Raw genomic sequence first — 6,114 nt, 5'->3', positions numbered from 1 at the left:
TGACCTTTAAAACCAGATCCAAATGGTATGATCCATAGCCCGAAAACACGCCTTTAGCCTTAATGCCAATACTCCAAAAAAAAATAGAACTCACTTGCACACTTTGAATCAATATGATGCCTTCTAACAAACCAAATCTTCAAGAGTCGAACCCGACATTATCGAGCTTGAACAAATTTCAAGGAAAAAATGCTGCTCTTATTCAACTTGATTTTACCTACATATTCCATCTTGGTCATGTGTTACTGAATTTAAAAAAAAAAAGAAAAATCGAACCAATCAAACATTTGCACTCTTACTTCATGAAGGCCAAAGTCAAGTAAGGAAACAAAATAAAATAACTACTAGATCTACATGACAGCGACAAATAACTAGACATCAATTACAATTTTTGAAAGAAAGCTCAGAAGAACTAAAACTGGACATCAGGTACAATTTCATAGCAAAATTGATAGGAGATAGCTCGCAGAGCACATGCTTAGCTGCACAGAGCTCAAATTTAAGAGAAATGAGACCAAATAGAGGCTGGAATCAACAAGCTGAAAGCCTAGACCAAAAGTTAATTACAAAGAAACACTGAACTAAGCTATAAAGCACCATAAAACAAAGTAGTAAGGCAGAACTCATAACAGAAAGCTGAAAACATGTTTTGAAACTTTAGAATTTTCATATTTATTCCTCAAATCAATCTTCATATGAGGTAGAATATAGAAGTGTATCTAGAAATCGAAAAAGAAACAAGGAAATATGGAGTCAATGGCCAACAATAGTGGAGCAGTAACAGGAATCAGGTTCAGATTAAATAAAACAGCAAAAACGGCTGATGAACACCAATGGAACAGCAACCACCCAGCAGAATTCAAACCAAAAACTTTCTAAAATCTGAATTCAAATCATTTCAATCTCAGAGAATCAGAAAATGTTTCAGTAATTGAAAAACTTTAGAGATCAAAACAGGGAACTCAATGGAACAGTGTTTTCTTTAGATTTTCAGCCGTCTCTAATTTTTCTATATTTTCTATCTATTCAACCCTGCCTTCAAAGGCAAGTAAATGTGCCTTTATAGGCAAGGAAATAGGGCAACAATAGAGGGATCAAATTTGCATTTTAGCCCTTTTTGAATTTTGATTTTTGCTACTTACATGCTTGCATTTTTGACTTATTTGCCAAGTAAGGCTGTTTTTGGCTTCTAGGAAGCTTCCTAGGCAGTTATACTCATATTCCTTAGACTAACTTACCCAAATTACCCTCTCACACCCTTGTATATTACTGTTAAAGCCAAACAGAACCTGGGTCCAATTTGACCCAAGTTAATGGGTCCAGATAAACCCAATTCAGTTCATTTCCGGGCTATTCAATCTTTATAAACCCAAACAATTTTGACATGGTTTACCAGTTTTAAAAATTAACCTAAAATTTCCCAAAAGAGAAATCACGGAAGCCTTAATACAAACCAAGAAAACGAAACTATACTAATTAATAACAACAAGATAACAATATTGATAAACAACATCATGCATGGACAATTGATCCTAAGTTTGTTTGACATAATTAAACAAAATTACTAACAAGTTCATGCTACCTTATTTCACTAACTGGTCGAATGAAACAAAAACAAGAAGAATGAGAAAGAGAATAAAGGAGACGAGGAAAAGAAAACAAAAATAAAGAAATGAGATGAAAAAGAAAGAAATACCCAATATAGATAAACGGATGGTTGGCTTGAACAAACTTCCGGTACCCTCTGATTTTGACCAGAATGGGTTTTAATCACGTGTTCTCAAATGAAAACACATGCATAAAACCCCTCCCGACTACAAATCTTCAACACGACCACAGATTTACATTTCAGAGACTTAGTGTTTGAGTCTTTGATCTAAAATTTGAGAAACTCCAGGGGGATTTGAAGCAAACAGGGTGAGGATTCGAGATGAAGAGAGGGAGGTGGTTGTTTGGTGTGATTTTGAGGGTGAAAGGAGGTGGCGCCGCCAGGTTTCTAGGTGGTGGGAATGGTGGCGGCTAGGGTTTTGCAGGGGTGTTCTCTGAAGGATGTGAGAGAGATGAGAGATGGGGGGGGGGGTAACATTTCAGACAAATTTATATTGACCCACCCCCACTTACCCACCATCAGATCCAAGAAACCTCGACGGCTGAGATTAATTTTGAATTGAACGGGGTCGTTTGGTCTTAAAGGGAGACGGATCAGGGAAACTAGGCTGGGTTTGGGATTTTTGGGGCGGGTTTTGGAGGAAAAACGTTGGGCCTGGGTAAAAACAAGGCAGCCCAAATTCTGATCCTTCTATTCTTTTATATTCCTATTTCAAATCAAATTTTCCAATAATTCTTTTCCTTCTTTTGTTTTTTTACAATTAAATAAAAACCTAAGTTAATTCCTAGATCCTAATTAACCTAAAAACACCGATTAAACCCAAATGATATTTATCATAATTAATAAATTAAAGAACAACTACTCAAAATCAAAGTTAAAATTAAAAATGCAAATTAAACTATTTGCTAATTAATCCTAAAATGTAGAATTAAATCCTAAATGCAAATGCCATGTATTTTTGTATTTTTCATTAATTAAATAACATAAACATGCACAGACAATATGCAAACAATAACAAAAAATGCCACAAAATATCCATAAAATTTGCAAACAATGAAAAAGAAAAAAAATATTTTGTTTTGAATTTATGGGAGTAATTCACATAGGGCAAAAATCACGTGCTCACAGGCACTCATCAATTGAGTTCCCCACCACGGAGAAGTCATCCATGAACACCTCCATTATGTCCTCTACCATGTCAGTGAATATGGCCATCATGCACCTTTGGAATGTGGCAGGTGCATTGCATAGCCCAAAGGGCATCCTCCTAAAGGCATAAATGCCATACGGGCACGTGAAGGAAGTCTTCTCCCTATCCTCTGGTGCAATGGAGATCTGATTGTACCCTGAGTACTCATCCAGGAAACAGAAATGCGACCACCCTGCCAATCTGTCTAACATCTAATCAATGAAGGGAAGTGCGAAGTGGTCTTTCTGGGTGGCTAGATTTAACTTTCTGTGAACCATGCAAATTCTCCAGCCCGTAATGGTTCTCGTAGAGAGCAGTTCATTGTTATTATTTTTTAACTATCGTCATGCCACCCTTTTTAGGTACACATTGAACCGGGCTAACCCAACTGCTGTTATATATTGGAAAAATGATTCCCGCATCTAACCACTTTATCACTTCTTTTTCACTACTTCTTTCATGTTAGGGTTCAACCTTCTTTGGTGTTCCCTGGAAGGTTTGTGTCCCTCTTCTAGGAGAATTTTATGCATACAGTAGGCTGGGCTGATCCCCTTTATGTCTACCATGGTCCACCCAATGACAGTCTTACACTCCTTGAGTACCTGCAAGAGTTGTTGTGCCTGCACATCTAACAAACTAGATGAGATAATAACATGTAACGTGGAGTCAGGTCCAAGGAACTCGTACTTGAGATGGGCGGGCAATGGCTTCAACTCCAGCTTTGGTGGTTCTTCTATGGATGGCTTGGCTGGAGGAGTTTCTCTATTTTCCAAGTGCAAGGGCTTAAATTTAAGAGTTTTATCCCAGAACCCTCAACCCTCTAATGCCATCACCCATTCTGCTAGTTCTTCTCCATTTACCTCATCTAAATTCATCAGACATGCAGCAAGAGGGTCCTCAATAGTCAGCATCTCATCATCAGTCTCTAAGATTATATCCATGGCATCAATAAGAGAGCAATTGGCGAATTCACTTGGTCGTCTCATAGATTTCTGCACATTGAATGTTATCTCTTCGTCGTTCAATCTCATCTTGAGCTCCCCAGTCTCACAATCAATGAGAGCTCTCTTAGTGGACAAGAACGGACTTCCCAAAATTATAGGAATCTCTTCATCTACCTTGCAGTCTAAGATCACAAAATCTGCAGGGAACACAAATTTCCCTACCTGAATCAACACATCATCCAAGATACCTGAGGGTTGCTTTACAGTCCTGTCAGCTAGCTACAACAACATAGAGGTGGGTCTAGCTCTTCCAATGCCCAACCTCTTATAAATCGCTAGGGGCATAAGATTAATGCTGGCCCCTAGATCACACAGTGCCTTAGCAAAAGCAAAATTACCAATATTGCATGGAATTGTAAAGCTCCCTGGGTCAGACAACTTTTCCGCAATTGGTCTAGTCACCACTACACTACAGGTCTGAGTAAGAGTAAATGTGGCCAAGTCTTGGAAATCAAATTTTCGGGACATTAAGTCCTTCATCATTTTTGCATACCTAGGCATCTCTTTCAAAGCATCAATCAATGGAATATCTACATGGATTTGTTTCAGCATCTCCAAGAACTTCTTGTATTGCTCCTTCTTTTGGTACTTAGCCAGCCTCTGAGGGAAGGATGCAGGAGGTCTCTTCTTCCCAATCATTTGAGATTGATCTTTATCAGCTGCCACCTCAACTACTGGTTCCTGAGCTATCTTATCTTCTTTCTCGGTCTCAATCTGAATGTTATTTTCTTCCTGGGTAGGCTAGACTGTCACCTCTGTCAGTTTCGTTGACTCATCCAACTCAATGGGCATTGGTATGAGTGTCTCCGCTTGTCTAGTTTCTCAATCCCTCTCTTGCTCTACATCCAAATCTCTTCCATTATGTAGACTCACCGCCATCAGCTACTTCGAGCCTTGATCTTTTGGATTTATTTTGGTGTCTGTAGGTAGTGTCCCTTGAGGATGATTGTTCAGAGACATCGAAATTTGGCCCATCTGCATTTCAATATTCTTGATCACTAAATCATATGTATCTACTCTCTCACTAATCTTTGCATTAGAAACAATAACCTGCTGCATCATTGCTTCAAGTCTAGCAAACCCATCTTCCTGCCTTCCACCATGCTGCTGCTAATGAAGAGGGTGATATCCCTGCTGCTGATTCTGATTATTATATCCCTGTAGCCTTGGGTAAGGTGCCATATTGTTAGAGGGTCTCATACCTCCCATGTTCCCATTGTTGAACTGTGGCTGGGCTGGCCTGTACTGCTGATTCTTTTGGCCCCAATTCTGACCACCTAGTCTCTAGCCTCCATAATTCGACACATAGTTCATGTCTTCAGGGTAGTGATGATGATCATGTTCTACATTCCATTGGTTACCAATTGACTGACTAATGCATGATGTGCACAAGCCCCAATTGGTAGTATCTACAATATGTACCTGCTATTTCTGCCCCAACTCTTCTACCTTTTTGGTGAGTATGATCATCTGTGTTAATAAGGTGGTCATATTTTCAGCCATAGAGTTGGATGGATCTAAGGGCATTGAGTGTACCACTGGAGTGATAGGTGCATTCCTGGTTATCCATCTTGAATTTTGTGCCATCTTGTCAAGCAGACCCTGTCATTCTCTTTATGTTTTGCTCAAAAATGTTCAGCCAGCTGAAGCATCAACAATGCTCTTCACGCTATCTGACAATCCCATATAAAACCGCTTTCCCAACATCAGATCTGGAATACCATGGTGCGGACATATAATCAACATCCCCTTGAATCGTTCCCATGTTTCATGCAATGTCTACATTGGTCTCTGTTTAAAACTCAAAATTTTATCAATTTGTTGAGCGGTTTTGTTGGGTGGGTGGAACTTGTTCATGAATTGCTTGACTAACTCCTCCCAAGTTGTTATGGAATTTATAGGGAGTGAGTTTAGCCAGGTCTGGGTAGCTCCTGTCACTGAGAATGGAAACAATAACAGCTTGACTGCTTCCGGAGTTACGTTGGGCTGCCTTTGGGTTTTGCAGATTGACAGGAAATTCTTCAAGTGTTGTTGAGGATCTTCGACTTGTGATCCCGAAAATAGTCCCTTGTTCTGCAACAAGTGCAGCATGTTATTCGTGATTTGGAATGATTCAGCCTGTATCTGTGGGACTAAAATCGAGATGGCCAGATTTTCAGCTGTGGGTTGTGCCCAGTCATAGAAAGTTGCCTCTGGCACAAGAGGTGCCACTAGCGCTATTGATACAGCTAGGTTCTCTTCGTATTTTTGTCTTGAAGTGTTCAGTTGTTTGTTTTTCCGGTTGGCCTGGTTCAAGGCCTTGAAAACTTTCT

At 39.5% G+C, this 6,114-nt stretch overlaps 1 non-coding gene across 1 annotated transcript; it reads left to right on the top strand.

Moving 5' to 3' along the window:
• The first annotated feature begins 5,519 nt into the window (after positions 1 to 5,519).
• LOC138874334 (small nucleolar RNA R71) lies at positions 5,520 to 5,626 on the top strand. Its single transcript, XR_011401373.1, has one exon. It is a non-coding gene; the product is annotated as a small nucleolar RNA R71 (small nucleolar RNA).
• The last annotated feature ends 488 nt before the right edge of the window (positions 5,627 to 6,114 follow it).

This window comes from Nicotiana sylvestris, chromosome 7 (assembly GCF_000393655.2).
Source record: "Nicotiana sylvestris chromosome 7, ASM39365v2, whole genome shotgun sequence".
Taxonomy (NCBI): domain Eukaryota; kingdom Viridiplantae; phylum Streptophyta; class Magnoliopsida; order Solanales; family Solanaceae; genus Nicotiana; species Nicotiana sylvestris.
Note: the sequence above shows the minus strand (reverse complement) of the source record. Positions and strands in the feature narration are given on the sequence as shown.